The 17,270-nt window shown below is 40.6% G+C and overlaps 1 protein-coding gene across 3 annotated transcripts in view; it reads left to right on the top strand.

The window, feature by feature from the left end:
• CYRIB (CYFIP related Rac1 interactor B) overlaps positions 1-17,270 on the top strand; it is a gene marked incomplete at its 5' end in the record, with an annotated part of 143,744 nt that overhangs the window by 62,960 nt on the left and 63,514 nt on the right. For 2 of the 3 annotated variants that reach the window (XM_080800851.1, XM_080800852.1), the window contains one exon: positions 167-470. The exons of the other annotated variant lie outside the window; for it this stretch is intronic. Of the gene's footprint in view, positions 1-166; positions 471-17,270 lie in introns of those variants that run through there. 3 annotated transcript variants of the gene reach the window in all.

Here is a 17,270-nt window from a genome sequence, read left to right on the forward strand (position 1 = left end):
GGAGGGCGGGGGGCGCGGAGGCGGTGGCCGCGCCCCCTTGCTCTCCTCCCTCCCGCGCCGGACCACCTGTCCCCGGCCTCGCTCCGCCCCCTTCAGGAGGGGCGGGAGAAGAGGGGCGGGGAAGGAAGGCCGAGGATTTACCTTGCGGGGCGGGCGCGCGACGCATGCGCACGGCCGGACAGGTCCGCGGCGCCCTCACTTCCTGGCATTCCCCCCTCCCCCTCCTCGCCGTTACCCTGTACATCCGGGTCACTTGCCCTCCCCGTTCGGAGCCGCCGCCGCTGCTGCCGCCGCCGCCTGGCTCGTCGCGGCTCCGCCACAGGGGCAGGTGCGGAGGGGCTCCTGGTCCGGCCGCCGCCGCTGCCCCGCTCCGGGCCCGGGGCTCCCTCTAGCGCCGCTGAGGAGCCGCCGCCGCGGCTCGAGGAGGGCGGAGGAGCGGGGCTGAGAGAGCCCGGAGGCTCGAGCGGAGGGTGAGTGATTTATTTTTACCATTTCCCCCCTTCCCTCACGCCCCTCGCTTTCCTGCCCCTCGACCCCATTTTGGCGGAGAGGCGGGCACGGTGGGGGCCGCGCCGGCGCGGGGCTTCCTCGGCCCCCGGCGCCGAGGGCCCGCCCTGGCGCCCACCCCCGGCGCTGCGGTTGCACCTCTGCGGGCGCCCCCCGCTCGCCAGCCCGCGGCGCCCCGACCCCTTCTTCCGCGGCCCTGGCCCCGGCCCCGCCGGCGCTCATTCATTCGGACCTCCTTTCTTCCTCCCTTCCTCCCACCCGCAACTCCACGCGCGTGCTCGCCGCGCCCTCCCACCCCCAGAGCCGGCAGCCGCGCGTGATCTCCGGCTCGCCGGCTCTTCCCCTCCCGCGTCTGCGCTCGCCCCCCACCCGCGGCGCCCACCTCCCTTTCCTCCTTGCGGCCGCCTTTCCTCCCTCCCTTTCTCCCCGGACTCACCCACAGATCCACACCCCCTTTTCCCTTTTCCGCCACGCCTCGCCGCGGCAGCCAGTCCTCCTGGTCACCCGCGTGAAAGTTGGTGTCTTTTTTGCCCCTCTCCGCCCTTCCACCTGCGCGGCCAGACCATGCAACTTACACACCGCGTCGATGTCTTAAATTCCCAGCATTATAAAGTCCAGATTCTCAGCCTTAGGGTGTGGTCTTAGGGTGTTTCCAAAACACACAGTTTCTACTATAATTACCCAAATCTGTGACTGTCAAAATGTAGTGCAAGTGGCAATTGCTGTGTGTGTCTGTAACTCATGGCTATTCTAGGCTGTACCAAATATCTTTTTTTTTTTTTCCCCCTTTCCCCTGGAGTGTTATCTATGATGGGTTAATTTTCTTAGAATGTAAAATTTGGCAGAAGATTGTTACTCTTTCTACTCCTCCACCTTCCTGCTCTCTTGGTTTCATGACTGATTTGCAACATTACCTGTTACTACCGTTTGTTGGTGAGACTTTTTCTTCTCTAATTTGTCAACAGCAGTCATCGAGTGTCCCCTGGTGTGTGGAATACCGATTAAATGCCTGAATTCTTGCAGTACCACAAAGTGCCATTCTGGATAAGACAAAGATTTTTGGAATTTGTTTACATTTTTTCCCCCTCCTGTGTATTTATTGCGTTTGCCATCATTTTACTCCATAATCTTTATGTAGAAAATGTGTATCAGTTTTGTGTTCTTACAGTCTTGCAGTTTGGCAGACTGACATTCCAGAGGAGTGTTTTATATAGCTGAAGGAATTTCAATCACTTGGGTCTTTGGGGACTTATTGCAAATCATTTTAGACAAATGTACCTCTAGAAAAATACACTGATCCTTTTAATTCTTTAATTATATTTAATAATAGAAACAGAAGCTTTTTGTCTATAGCACTTGATAATTGGGGCTTATTTGATAACCCCTTGGTGAAGTGTTGTAGTTGGCTAAAACTGCCTGATCAGCATCCATGAAATGAAATGATAGGCCCCCCCTTTTTTCATATGACAGTCATAGTCTGTAATAATGAAGTCAAAGAAAGGTTTTTAGTCCTGTGGTGTACCTACCTGGATATCAGAATGATACAGTTGCTATCAGCGTTAATGTCAGCATTTTCTAATAGCCTTTCTGGGGAGCTAGGTATTAAAAAGGCACTTGGATATTTGTTCTCTTTTAGGTTTTGGATAACCACTCTAGCAGTAAGATTTATTAACTCATAGTTAGGATTGCCTTTCTTTGGCAGAGCAATTTTGTTAGATAACACATTTTTCAATTCTTCAGAACTTTTAACAGTTACATAGCTGCTCCAGAGGAAGCTCATGGATCGTCTAAGGTGCTGGATCTGTAATATAAATTCTAGATCATTTCATAATTGAATAGGAGCTAGATTTTTCTCTCCTATGAAACTGGTTCATCAAAGGAAGACATGATTAGTAAATTGATTCTAGTTGCCCCAGCAAAAATAAAATTTCAGGTTCTAAGATTAAGCGAATATAGTTTATTTCTGATAGATTACAGGTGATATTTGTATTACATAATCAGACTTAGAATTTTCCATATCTCTGAACTTTCCCCAAAAATGGGTTAAAAAAATCTGTTACATAGTGTCACTCTTTTCTTTTTCTTTTTTTTCATAGTGTCACTCTTGAGATTATTATACTCATATTTGGAATGATCATTTACCATTGTAAGTAATTGATTGAGGAGTATAGAGGGATGCCTGTTTCATTTTACTCCTGGTTTCCTTGGGGAAAATACTGGACTGTCGCTTATATGAGGTTACTTAAATCATTAAGTATTGATGCACTTACCCGTTAGGGCCTATAATTTGCTCTTTCACTGTTTAAGGAAACAAAATTATAATATTTGGAAGTATTTAATTATATCATTAGTGACATTGCCACTGTTATTGTTGGTCTCTCCTTTTCTTTTACTGCACCAGAATTTAGCCTGGTGCTCAGTGGATACCCAAATGTTTTGAATAATTGAAAGAATGGCAAGGTCAAAGAGTTTTTGACTATAGCATCATTTTGTAATTGTGTGGCAAAAGTTTGGGGAAAAATGTTGATTGCTCTCAGCTGCAGTTTTCTTAAGTTTGTATATTTTGAGGATTGCTGTATTTGATTATTTCTACTGCTTTGAGATCTTTTGGGGAGAAAATGCAAAGAAAGTACAATAGACATGTCATTTTGTGGTATGCTTTAGTTCATTGAGTGGATTTGTTCACTTAGAATGGATATTTGATATCTTCTCAGTATTCATGAGCAACAGTCAATTCAGGTTATATTTTGTGCACTTAAAGTCACCATAAAAATTCTTAGATGCGTAAGCTCATCCTGTATTATGATCAGTTCACTAAAATGAGGTTAATTTTTCGAGGTATTTTTTTCAGGTGGCAGAAATGGAAGGTATCATCAGTAATGTGACAGTGACTATGTCATTTTTTTTTTTTTTGAAAGATCCCATTCATTTGAGAGAGAGATTGAGAGAATGAGTGAGCAGGGGCAGAGGGAGAAGCAGACTCTGAGCCCAATGTGGAACTTTATCCCAGGACTCTGGGATCATGACCTGAGCCGAAGGCAGATGCTTAACTAACTGAGCCACCCAGGCACCCCAGTGGTTATGTAATATTTCAGTGGTGGTGGTAATGATAACGTTAATAGTAACTGGCACATAGTGTTTACCACATGCCCGGTTGAGTTCTAAGAAATTCAGTCTTTATAACACTTTGTTAGGTGAGTGTTAGTATTCCCATGTCACAGACTAGGAAACTGAAGTTAAGTAATAACTGAAGTGACATAGCTACTAAGTGATAGAACTTGGTCTTGGCTCTTTCATTATTATGCTGTGGTAGTGAACGTGTAGTGTACGCCAAGTTCTTTACCAGTTCTTTATCAGTTTAATGACAATCCTGCATGGTATAGGTTAATTCCTAGTTAACTCCTAATTAACATTAGCAATGTCAGGCGCAGAGAGCTTAGGTAACTTCTCCAAGTATGCCTCCCAAATAGGGTCAGTGGTATAAACCCAGGCCTCTATGCTTTGTAGTCTTCACTAAAATTCTATTTCAAAGTACTAATTTGAAGTCCTATATTTTATATTATATATTTAGAAGGCATACTTAAGACAGCCAACCTAAGAACTTTGTCAGCTGACACACAGGATGGAAAATGTTCACCACTTCTCTACTCTCTTGTGAGCCAGGATTATAATTTCCTGCTTACTAGCTGTAGCTTCACCCTTTTCCCATTCTTGTAAGTATATTGGAATGCAGGTGAGTGACATTTGTAAAACTTTTTGAACAAGGAAATCATTCTTAGAATGTACACACACATTTCTTGTGACACATCCTATGTCCTGATAGTGGTACCATTGGTGAGAATGGCTTTTTTCCCGAAGATGTTGGGTGATTTTGTTTTAAGTAGAAGACCTAATGCAAAGGTATATTTTTATAGCTATTTAATTTATTTTGTAAAGATGACATTCAGTGGTACTGTTGTATGCAACACTGTGAAGTTTTCAATTCTGTAGTTATATTCTGCCATGGGAGTAATTTCTGCTTGATATATTCTCATTGGTGCAGTGTGTCTGGTATTGTATTATAAACCTAAACTAATACACTTCATTGTGCTTAGAATATTTCTTCTAATCATAAATTGGCATGTTCTCAGATAATTCAAGTTACACTGAATACTAATTTAGGTCAAACAATTTTAGGACATACTTTCTATGAAAAAAGTTATGACATATTCCCAAAAATTATTTGGGGATTATTTATGCCATTTCTCTGTTCTTTTTGAGAGTAACAGAGAGTTGAAGGCACTAATTTAAATAATCCGTGATTTACTAGGTCTTGAAGTAGACTTTTACAGTTTGCTGATTTGTACTTTAATTGAGAGATTCTACTCACTGTAAAATTTTAGTATGTATGGACAAAAACCATTGCACTTAAGCCCTGATTGGCTTTTGTTCAGAGAGTGAAGATTCTCAGATTACCTATGAAATGGAAATAATAATATCCTTGCTATGTGCCTCACAATTCTTATGAAATTTTTATATTTCAGTACAATGTGGTAGGGAGGGCAAAATATAATTTTAAAATTATATATTTAAATATATTTAAATAAAATTATATATTTAAATTAACATGTTTCCTTTTTGGGGAAGAGGGACGCAGAGGGAAAAGGGAGAGAGAATCTCAAGCAAACTCCCCACTGACTTGAGACTCTTTCTCTCCCTCCCCCCACACTTGCTCTCTCAAATAAATAAATCTTTAAAGAAAAACCTTGTTTTTGATAATGTATTTTTTGACAGCTAGCATAATACTTGGTATATGATGGTTATTAATCCCACAAGTAGTTAATAAACACAGGAGCAGGCTTATAATAACAGTGAATAAAATACTAGTGGTCCCTCCTTAGAGTAGGAGAAAAAAATAGACAATGTGAGTTCAGTCTATGTATTCCATAGGTACCTAATCTTAGGAGTCAGGGTAAAAGCCCCTGTTGTAATGCCAATTAAACTAAAATCTAAGGAGTGGACCAGTAGTCAGTCAGACAAAAGGGAGAATGCATGGGCATAAATGAGGGAGAGGCAAAAGCTTTGAGATAAGAGAGGTCAGGTACGTTTTAGAAATGGATACTGGTTCTGTAAAAGAGGGGTGGGAAGGAGGTACACAATTGGTAAACTGTAAGCCTGGCTGCATGAGTGGTGTTAACAAGTTCAGGTTAGTTTGGACTGAAGGCTATAGGGAAACCATTATAGGATTTTAAGGGAGGGGAGGTGAAATATCAGCTTGTTCTGACAGTTTTTGGAGAATGGATTGAAGGTGAAGTAAGATTCAGTACAAGTCGGCAAGCTAAGAGGCTTTTGTTGCTAATGTCCGGGGAAGAATTGATAGTGATCAGCATTGGAATACTGGCAATGAAGAAATGGCATTAAATCCATAAGATTTGATGATTTACTGGACTTAGGCTCTGTAGAGCCTGTAACTTTGCTTCCAGTAATAGAGTAGGGCATAAATTTTCCCCAAGGTCCTGTTACTACTTTTTCATGTAAAGCTGAGATACTGCTGGGGCTAAGACAAAGCCAGATGTATTCTCAAATATGAACTTTCAGTTGACTCTCGATGTTGTTAGTTAAGGAGTTGGCCCATCCTAGACTTAGGTATATCAGACCAACGTGGATACTCCTGGCAGGTCACTCTCCCTGGGCTCTGTCCAGGTGGAGTAGAAGAGCATAGGGTTCTGCCCCATGATGTACAGTCCATTTCCACCACATCTTGAGTCTGCACCTGCATTCCTACAGCTTCTCAGGGTTCTGTGGACAGTGACAGAGGAGACAAACCATGTGGAAACAGCTCTCTAAGCAGCCCCTGTCTGGATCTAGGTTGATTGGAAATGAAAGATAAACCTGCTTTTATCAGCTGCTGTTCTATTGGATTAAGCTCTTACCTATACCTCTTTTGCAGCAAGATTGCTCAGGATTCCAAATAATTTGATTTAGGGAGAGAAGAGCCTTGCCTAACATTAGCAGTTGACACTTTACACTGTTGGGTCCTTTATTTGGCAGGGGGAGCTGATAAAGTGAATAACAAATGCTTTTTTCATAGGATAAGCCTGGAGATCTGGAAGCTGGGACACATTTGACCCCTTTAAAAACTGCCCTTTAGAGTAAATTGGGGGTGGGGGGGATGGTAGGTTAGAAAACCAAAGTAGGAATATCAGCCTGGGGACTCATGAGGTCTCCATGAGTCAGGCATTCAGTTTCCACGGGAGGCCAATAGCATGCTCACAATTGCTTTAGAGAAGGAGCATGTATAGACAAAGAATTCAGAACCCCCGGGGGCACCTGCAGGTGGAGACTGCCTCCCTCCCTTTGTCAGAAGCTGTAATCAATAAAATCGTAAGTCACACAGACCCAACCAAAAAAAGGGTCATTAGGATTGTGGGGCCCCAAAAGTACTAGTATTTTTCTGCATGTGACCCTTTCTGATTGGGAGAATCTCCTCTGGCACTTACACGGTGGGGAAGGACAACCATGTAACATATGGAAACTCCTAACTACACACTGGGATGTAGAGGCAGCAACAGAATATTGAACTGGCCCAAAGAGCCCTGTCCTTTCATCACATTCATTTTTCTTTCCCTCTAAATGCTGCCTAAACCCTATTAATTGAATCTAGATTTTTCCCTCTCTTCTTGGGACTGGGTAGGGTGGTGATGACATGGGTGTCTGTATTTAAACGAACCTTAAAACTTTGAGTCCCTCTTAAGTTCTCTAGGCAGTGTATTGGCCTTGTGGCCTTCAGTCCTTCTTGGGAGTCAGGGAGACCTCAACCCCATACTTTATCATTTTTTTCTGTAAAGCAGAAGAGTTTTGGGGGTAGAAGTAGAGCAGGGTGGAAATGGGAGCGTGGAGGGAGAGAGCACCTGTACCAGCAGTCAAAGCTTTGTATTCCTTTTTGGTCATTCCCTCATAGTTCAGTCAAAGGAACTTCTAATACTTTTGTCCAACTAAAACTTCACTTTGGCAGCAAGACCATCATTACTTACATAATCGATTTTAGTTTTGGGGATTCCAAGGCTCAACAGTCACAGCCACATTGCCTTTCACCTGGAAACACATGGCTGTTGCCCTGTTGTCTTGGCATATTCCTTCCTCTGCCAGTCCAGAGGAGAATGAACAACTACCGAGTCACCATTTGGATGGCTGATTTCAATTCCATTCTCACTACTCAGTTTCTGAACATTAATCCAACTCCTGTTCGTTAACAGGTAGGGCGGTAGGGATCCATATTTTCACCTTCTTCCCACCTACCATCAGGACCACTCTCAGATCCCAGGGTGTCTTCCCATTTCCTAGACCTCTGCCCTTGGGGGCCTTTATCCTCTGTCTTCTAGAAAGTCATGGATGGCTCTGTCAGCATCCCGTCCTTACTGCCAAAACTGTTCAGAACCATGATGATCTGAGATCATACCCTACTTGCAAGCTAGTAAGTTACCATGCCACCTTTTCATGGATGCTGGTAGAAAACATGAGACTCCTGTGTAAGAGAGGAAGGGCAGTATTACTCTCAATAATAGCAGTAGTCAGAGCATCAGCATTTGAGATGTATTTTCTCTAAGGTAGGTTGGTATCTGCTAACATTTACTCAAAATGTAATGGCTAACATGTCCAGACATCTTTTGATTTGAAAGAAACCATACATGTTTCTTAAGAATTTTGGGGACATTATATTAAAGTGAACTGGGAAAACCACCTTGGGTTGCAAAATATGAAATTACTTTGTTTTTGTTTATGTCATACAACAGTTCTCTATTTAAAATTCTGGAAAATTCTAACAAAACAGTATAAGCACATTTTTAATGAGGTTTCCTTTCCTTTAGATCTTGGGACAGTATAGATTTAGGGGCTAGCATGGGGATGCCTGGGTGTCTCAGTCAGTTAAGCATCTGCTTTCAGCTCAGGTTGTGATCCCAGGGTCCTAGGGTAAAGTTCTGCCTAGGGCTCCTTGCTCAGCAGGGAGCCTGCCTCTCCCTCTGCCTGATGCTCGTCCTGCTTGTGGGCACGTGCTCTTGCTCTCTGACAAATAAATAAATAATTTTTTAAAAAAAGGTTTTATTTATTTATTTGAGAGAATGAGAGAATTGTTATGTTTAAACTTGTTTTTACTTAAATATTTAATATGTTCTGGTATTACATAAATATTATTTACCAGGTTGTTTCCTGAAGTTCAGAAAAGTCAGCTTCATTTATTCTGTCCATTTGGGTTAAAGTGTACCGAGCTGGAAATGTAAAGAAATTTTCTAGCTATGGTGGCACCACTTCTAAGTAGCTAGTGGATAAAAGCTTACATTTTGCAAGCTCTCTGATAATTGGGGCTTCCTATATTAAAATGTGAATATAGTTAAACCAAAGCTTTTCCTTTTTATTTATAGAACAGTATGTTGAAGCTGTAGTCGAAATATGTAGCCTGGGGTTGGCAACCCTTTGAAATGGGTGTGCCAAAGTTCCATTATAGTATGTGTCATGGTGACAACTGGCCAGTGTTCTGTCTTTGGTATGTGTCACTGACCCTTTCTTAGTAGTCTAGTAGCATATTAAAAGTTCATTTAAGAACTTTGTTTTAGCTGATTTTCAGTGTTCTTAGCAGCTTTTAAAAATCTACCTACATTTTATTAAATCAAATTTAATTTTTAAACCATTCTCAGTTTGCCTAGTTTGGGTAAGTAGATAGCCTGTGATTTTAAATAATTAAAAAATATTTAAACATCTCAAGTTTTCCTAGTTGAGGTATACAGGCAAAGCTTTAGTGAAGTCCTTTCCCTGCCTCTGGTCTCTCAGATCCTTTCTAGCGTCTTATTTGGGTCTCACAAGAAAGAGATGAGTGAGCAATTTTTTTTTTTAAGTATAACTGGTTTACAGTGTCACAGGAAACTGTCTTCAAGTCGTAAAGTAGGACTAAACAGGTGCTGTGAGACAGTTTATCCCAGGCAGTTATAAGTCACATGATTAGCAAATATTTTCTCCCAGTCTGTGCCTTGTCTTGTTATTTTCTTAATGGTATCATTCAAGGTGCAAGGGTTTTGAACTTTGATAGAGTCTAGTTTACCTTTTTCTTTGCTTTTAAGAATCCTGCTTTTGTTGCTGTGTCGGTGAAGTCTTAGTCTAACCCAGGACCATGAGATTTATGCCTATGTATTCTAAATGTTTCATATTTTATCATTTTACTTCTTATCTTCGGGTTTGTGATCCATTTTTAATTAACTTTTTAAAAAGATTTTATTTACTTATTGAGAGAGAGAGGGCGCATGTGAGCGGTGGGAGGAACAGAGGGAGAGTGAATCCCAAGCAGACTCTGTGCCAAGCACAGAGCCTGTCACAGGGCTCAATCCCACGACCCTGAGCTCATGACCTTAGCTAAAAAGAGGAGTCGGACACTCAACTGACTGAGCCACCTAGGTACCCCTAATTAATTTTTATAGATAGTGTGAGGTAAATTTCTTAAGTTGAACTTTTTGTATGTAGATACCCAGTTGTCTCAGTGCCATCTGTTGAAAAGACTGTCCTTTTCCCCGTTGCTTTGCCGTGGTGTCTTGGTTGAGAATCAGTTGACCCTAGATATATGGGTTTATTTCTGGATTCTCTTTTCTGTTTCATTGGTCTACATGTCTGTCATTCTGCTAGTACCACATGTCTTGATTACTGTAGCTCGTCATGCCATATTTTAATAGCGCAAATAGCGTTCTTTCATTCAGTGTATGCTCATTTATTTAAAAAAATGAAACAAAATGAAAAAAAAAAAAAGAAGGCAAAAATCACCCTCTAAGTAGTTAGTGTTCTGGTGAACATCTCTCCAGATATCTCCGCACATACATGCATGTTGTATGAGTGTACGCACGTCCTCCACAGTTATACATAAAGACGCATCAGTATTTGCCCCACGCTCATTGTTCTTGTGTACTTTTGAGTGAATACATTTATTGTTAACTTTAAGAGAGAACTGATTATTTTTCTTTCTTCAGGCACTTCTGTAATTCTGTGAGTTCTCACTGACATCCACTTCTGAGAAAAGCAAAGATTCTTTGGGCTAAGAACTGAGTGCTTTTTTTTCTTGGTAGCATGTTAATTGGAATTTATTTCTCATTTCATCTGCTGAAATATGACTTTAAAACAATTTTTTTAAAGTGTGCTCCGTGAATGGGTGGCAGATTATTTGTGGAACGTTAACAAAAATAATCCCCAAATCCAGTTTAAACACTTTAAAGTTTCCATAAATCTGCTCTTGAGCATTAGATTGATTCTTGGCAGTTGTGATTATGAGTGTGGAGCCAGTAAATATTGTATGTGTGGTGATAGAGTTTTATTTGCAGTCATGTGAGGACCGATCCATGCTGCAAGTTTGTTCTTGCCACGTTGATATGCTCTATTGCATTTTGTGGATTCAGCCTGCCTGTAATCATGATAAAGCTCCGTCCTGTGATACTTCCAGTAATCATTGTGGAACTGTGACCAGTCCCTGAAACACTTTCTCATCTTGGGCATAGGTCAGATCCCATCAGCAGAAACTCCCCTGACATTCACCTGCTTCTTGTAGTATGAGTTTTATATTGTGACTACAGGGCTTCAAGTTACATTTAGAGGCATAACATATATAGGAGACCATATAGATTTTTCTTAATTTTAAAAGATTGAAGTTTAATCTCTGGCAGTGGGGAGCCATAAAGGTTTTGATTTTGGGGAGTGACAGTGTGACAGGTTTCAGAAAGCCACCTTTACATTGGCTTAATGGAAATTCGGTGTTCGAAAAAAGCATGCCGAAATTCTGTGGGAAACTGGATTGCATGATAGAATTATATAAATGAGGTGTTTTTCTACAAGATTTTAAAAAAGGAAACTTAAAATAAATTTTCAGATGACAAGTGGACTCTTTACAGAAAGGAAAGCAACGTGCTAAAGCGTTAGCTGGCTAACTATGTGGTGGGATTATGGATTTTTCTTCCTACTTTTTGTGGAAAATTTAGTAAAGTGCTAAATATATCATGTAATAAGATGTGAAAATGGAACTCTTTTATTCTGAGTTTGGCCCTAAGTTGAGAGGTGCACGTTTCTAAAGAGAGTTATAAGCATCCCATGCAGGTCTTGCAAAATAAAGAGCCAGAAAATGGATTTGTGACCTCTAAATACCTACCCCACCTCTTGATAGAAAAAAATCAGGGAGCTGTATATTAGTATAGTTTTTGAACTGAGTTGTTGTAAATTGGAAAAGTGTTTTTAAACCAGGTTGTTAGTGTGCTAGGAGTTTCTTCTAACCTACGCCCTCCCTTCTTGGCGTGCTCCCCCTCAAGTACGGGAGCTTTCTGGTAATGATTTGAGAGCTGAATATGTAACTTGTGTAGTTTAGGAGACACAGTGGGTTGATGTCTGTCTCACTGTGCCTGAGTGAAAGAGAAGCTGTCTGCTCTGGCAGCACAGCAAAGCCAGGTTACTGCGTGGGTGGACTGCCCATCCTCCCTGAGTTCTGAAGGGGTACGTGTTTCCCATAGATGGGATGAGCACCCCTAGTGAGAGGAAGCTCATAGAATCAGGGTGGTATGAGGCAGAGGGTGGGGAGGAAGAAATGGTCGGATTTCCGCTGGAGACGCATTATCTTGCATCAAGAAATTGTGGTGAGAGATCCCCAGCCCTGGAGTGGTGAGAGCTTGCAGGGAACTCCAGAAAGCATTCCCTGACAGATCAAATATAAGTACTTTTTGAGCTGAGTGCCCATGCCCTCTAATGACACTGAACTGCTACACCCAGGGTTAGTAAGGTGGAAGGGAGAGCGGGGAAAGCACTGTGCTCCCGTCACGGCTAAAAGCGAGCGGGCTGCAGGCAGAACTGGGACATGGCGAGAAGTGGTAGTGCTGGATGACAAATTTTGACAATTCTACTAAACTGGGTCTATCAATTTCTAAATTCTGACAGTTTTTATAACTTGAAAATGACCAAAGTCATAGGCTTGCTTAAATAAAAGTTCAGGGACATTAAACTGCCACCACAGAATAACTTTAAAGGACAGTGGTAGATAAAACATTGCTTTATGGTTATATCCCACAGGTTTTGCTTGTTCAGGGTAATGGTTACAATTGTTTTTCTAATAAGAAAACTATCAATGAAAACAAAGAAGAATGTGCCCGTTGAGGCATTTTGTTATGGATTAAAATGTCATCATTTTTGGGACCAGTCAGGTCTGTGCTTGAGTCAGATGAACTCTTACCACTGACATGAGTTAAGTAAACCAATTTCTGAGGTTCATGTTCCTCATTTACCTTCTGTGGAAGGGGTAACATTATAGGGTAACATCATCTGTTTTGCAGTGTTTTATGAAAAATTGTGGTCTATAGCAAAATGCATGGTATACAGTAGGTATTCACAAATATTAATAACCCTCTTCTTATAGCAAATGCTTCCTAAAGGTTTAAATATATTCTTACTCTCCTTAATATGTGCTTTGCTTCTTCTAAATGTATTCTCTAAAAATACCAGATGGGTTAGGGGATTGAGTATGACTACAGGATACTATCCAGGATGTAAGAAATACTGGTTTTTAGGAGAGCTAAAAATTCCACTTTTGATTTGAAATGTGATATATTTTCAGGAAGAGTGAAAAGTAATTTCACTTACATGTTGTTTTTTAGTGAGGAAACATGAATTAAGGGTCTTAAAGAAAAGGTAGGCCCAGGTGGAGAATATTTTCATTACTGTTCTTGGAACAGTTTAGAATATATAAAACAAAAAGGAAGGCCTCTTATTACAGAGAGAGCAGTTCATTCAAATCAGTATCATTTTAGTGTCCTTTTTTCCTCAAAATGTTTCATTGTTCTTTTTCTGGGAAGTTTTAAAATTATTTATTAGACTAATACATTTTTTTAAAGATTTATTTTATTTATTTGAAAGATCACAAGTAGGCAGTGGGGGGAGGGCAGCAGCCTCCCTGCTGAGCAGAAAGCCCGATGGAATGCGGGGCTCAATCCCAGGACCCAGAGATCGTGACCAAGCCAAAGGCAGAGGGTTAACCCACTGAGCCACCCAGGCGCCCCTAGCCTAATATATTTTAAAGTGATCTTAGTATTTTGTCTTCTTTCCGAATGTTCTCTTATACTTTTTTTAATGTTCATTTTTTATACTTTGAAACTTAAAGTTTTAATAATATAGGTACCTCTTAAAAGTCTCAAAAAAGATTTATATAATCTTTAATTTCAGAGTATCTTTATTATTTACACTCTGAACCCCAAGTTACATTTGTAACATAGTTTTGCTTATTTGTAGGAATGGCTTTAAATTAGGAAGGGAGTTATAGTTTGCTTTCTATATGAGTCCAGAATAGTCTTTATAATTCATTCAGGGGTCTTTGGTTAAAAGTTGGAGAAACTTATTAGGTAATTTATTGGCATGATGGCAGGTAGCTCACAGAATTGGTGGTGGAGAGATTAGGAATTCAGGTTCAAAAAGTGAGCAATAACCTCAGGAGGGCAAGAAGCAGATTGTATTACAATAACAGTCTGGTTAGGACACTGTGGCACTGGTCTTGTTTCTGTCCCTGTGAATGATTTCTCAAGTATCCGGGGTCTTTGGGTCATTCTCTCAAGATAGGAAGTCGTGGGAGTAGAGGGGCAGTATTGGTGGGCTGACCTCCCTGACCTCTACACTTCTGCTCCATTGACCCTCCATATCTTTATTTGGAGGCCTTGGCCTGGTGAATTGAACACAGCCAAAGCAATTCTAGTTGGAGAGGTTTTAATTTGTTGGTTTGCTTTCTATTCTTGTGTTTATACTGTTTTGAGAATGAAACCTTCAAACGCACTGTTTTGAGCATGTGGCACAAAATAGTATGTATGCATGTTGACATTGATTTCAGGAAGTGACAGTCCCTTCTTACTACACAGTAGGCAACATGCTGCAATATACATACACACATATGCCAAAATCTGCAAATACTGAATGTTTTCCACTTGATTATCTCTGCACAACCTCTAAAAGTTAGGATTCCACTAAAAGATCATCAGCTCTTGGGTGCCTAGGTGGCTCAGTCAGTGAAGCATCTGCCTTTGGCTCAGGTCATGATCCCAGGGTCCTGGGATCGAGCCCTGAGTTGTTCTGCTTCTCTCCCTTCCTCTCCTGTTCCCTCTGCTTGTACTCTGTGTATGTGCGTATGTGTATGTCAAATAAATAAAATCTTTAAGAAAGGGGGGGGAGGGGATTACCAGCTCGTTTGAGAAGTAAAGTTAATCTCTATGATGTGATGCTTTTGTAGTTTTGTGTATTGATGTTTTAGGTAACCTGTGGCTACTAGTTGACATTTCATTTTTAGGAGAAAAGCCTGTAAGACATGTAGGGTTGTTTTGAAAGAGTAAAGAGAGCCACTACACCCACCCCACCCTCCATTCCAGGAACTGGAGCATGTTGATCTATTTGTTTTAAAGGTAAAGCTTTAACACATACATACATACATAGTCTTTGATCATTAAAGAGTTAGAATAGTACATGTCATTTTTTGAAAATGTTTCCCTGTCGTCTGGTTTGTAAATTCAGACTGGAATTATCTAAACTTCAGTAAGTAGAAATAAAAGAAGAGCAGACAGATTAAGGTTCAGACACAAATGGCAGATGGAATAGTAGTTGTTAAAAAATTATCGTGTGTGTGTGTGTTTTGTATTTAGTCACACTGAAAAATCTTACACATTGTTTGTGAAGTTCTTAATGTTGCCTCTGTCTCAGTTTAGCAAGGCATTTTTCTTAAGGACTTTAGTATTAATCTATTATGAACTGTTTGTTAACAGTCGGCACTTAAAATGTCTCTTTTAGGAGAGAATATTCCCCTTTTCCAGGTGAGTGAATATGCTCATATTTATCCTAAAAAAACCTTACTTAATTTAAAACTTCCTGAATTTAAAAAATGCCCTTGAAAGTTGTTAGTGGTGATGGTATTTTTAAAAACATATCAGGCAGACTCAAATATTGGTTCTTTCTCTGAGACTATCCTCTAGGTATAGTTCAGTTATTCCCGTTTTCCCATTTTAGTTTATCCAAAGAACTCCAGTTCTATAGTATTTTACTTATTGCGTTGTAGTATTATATATATTTTTGTTTATTGAGAGAGAGCATGCATGCACATGGTGGGGAGGGGCAGGCAGAGGGAGAGAGAATCATAAGCGGGGCTCGGTCTCATGAGATCATGACCTGAGCCAAAATCAAGAGGTGGAGGCTTAACCGACTGAGCCACCCAGATGCACCATTGTAATAATTTTTTACATGTCTTCTTCATAGACTATCAGCTTCTAGAGGGCAGGTCTTATTTTAGTTGGCATTTTATACTCTGCATTGCATAACATCTGGCCTGTTGGAGGTCTTCCAATCTTCATAGAATTGCCATTAGGAAGCAGTTCACATTTAAGATTGTGGCAGAGCATTTTTAATAGCCCTTTAAAAATCTATTATTTGACTGCTACCAAGGCAGGTAGCTGTGCAATAATATCATGTATTAGATGTACAATATCTCCCCAGAGATACTAGATCTCCAGAGATCAGTTATCGGCATTTCTTGTCGTTAAGTCATTTTGTCAGCCTGGAAAAATCGTTATCTATAAAACCATTAGTGTATTATTTAAAGTCTCTATCACTTTAATTTTTAATGGGAGAAATTGCACATTTTTCTAAATTTTTGTCAAGTATTTGCTACCTGTATATCAATCTTATCACTTATTTTTCCCAAACAAATCCTTTTAGCAGGGTGGGCAGTCTTATGGTATCATAACTCTAAACTAGTTGTATTTATAACAGGCTGCTTACATCTTTTTTTTTTTTTTTTTTTTTTTGACAGATAGAGAGGGATCACAAGTAGGCAGAGAGGCAGGCAGAGAGAGAGAGGGAAGCAGACTCCCTGCTGAGCAGAGAGCCCAATGCGGGGCTCGATTCCAGGACCCTGAGATCACGACCTGAGCTGAAGGCAGAGGCTTAACCCACTGAGCCACCCAGGCGTCCCTGCTTACATCTTTTATCCTGTTGTTTGCTAAATCACTCATCCACTCATATGCACACTGGAGACTACAATGTTTCTAGCATTGTGCTTAGTTCAGGGGCTATAATAACAATGAACAGGCTGCGATAACTGCTTTCAGTCCTGGGAAAGAACCAGACATTTTGATGAGTGAAGTGATGTGTTATCCGGTCCATTTGAAGATACCTAACCCATACTTGGAATATACTCTTCTTTCACACTGTTCTGTTCTCTGAATTTCTATTATAATTGTAGTCTGTAATGATAATACAGCGTGGACAAAATTATTACGGACTTGTTACTTTTTATGTGTGGGAGTGTTATTTCCATAGGAAGTCATTAACCTCTTTCAGGATAAAGATTGTCGTGTTACTTTGTATCATAAGCACTGCTGGAGACATATACATTTTTAATAATACTTGTGGAATTGACAGACAAACTCTGTAATATTCTGATGTTGGTCCTTTAGAATTACAAGAATGGTAGTAACAGCACCTGTGCAGAGGGTTAAGATTGGCCTGATGTGATGGTTAAGACCTAGGAAAAGAGCCAGACAGTGTAATAGGCGCCTCTCATTCTCTGAGTCTCAGTCTTAGGGGGGTAGGTATTATCTCCCTTTCTACAGATGAAGAAATTGAAGTTTTGAGAGACTTAAGATTCTTGCTCAGAATTTAAACACCGATGGACTCTTTCTGTCAAAATACATTATATGTGGATGTGTATTTTTGCTAGGAAGGTGATTAAATATTTGTTTTGGTCATAG

Source organism: Martes martes (genome assembly GCF_963455335.1).
Source record: "Martes martes genome assembly, chromosome: 4".
NCBI classification, from domain to species: domain Eukaryota; kingdom Metazoa; phylum Chordata; class Mammalia; order Carnivora; family Mustelidae; genus Martes; species Martes martes.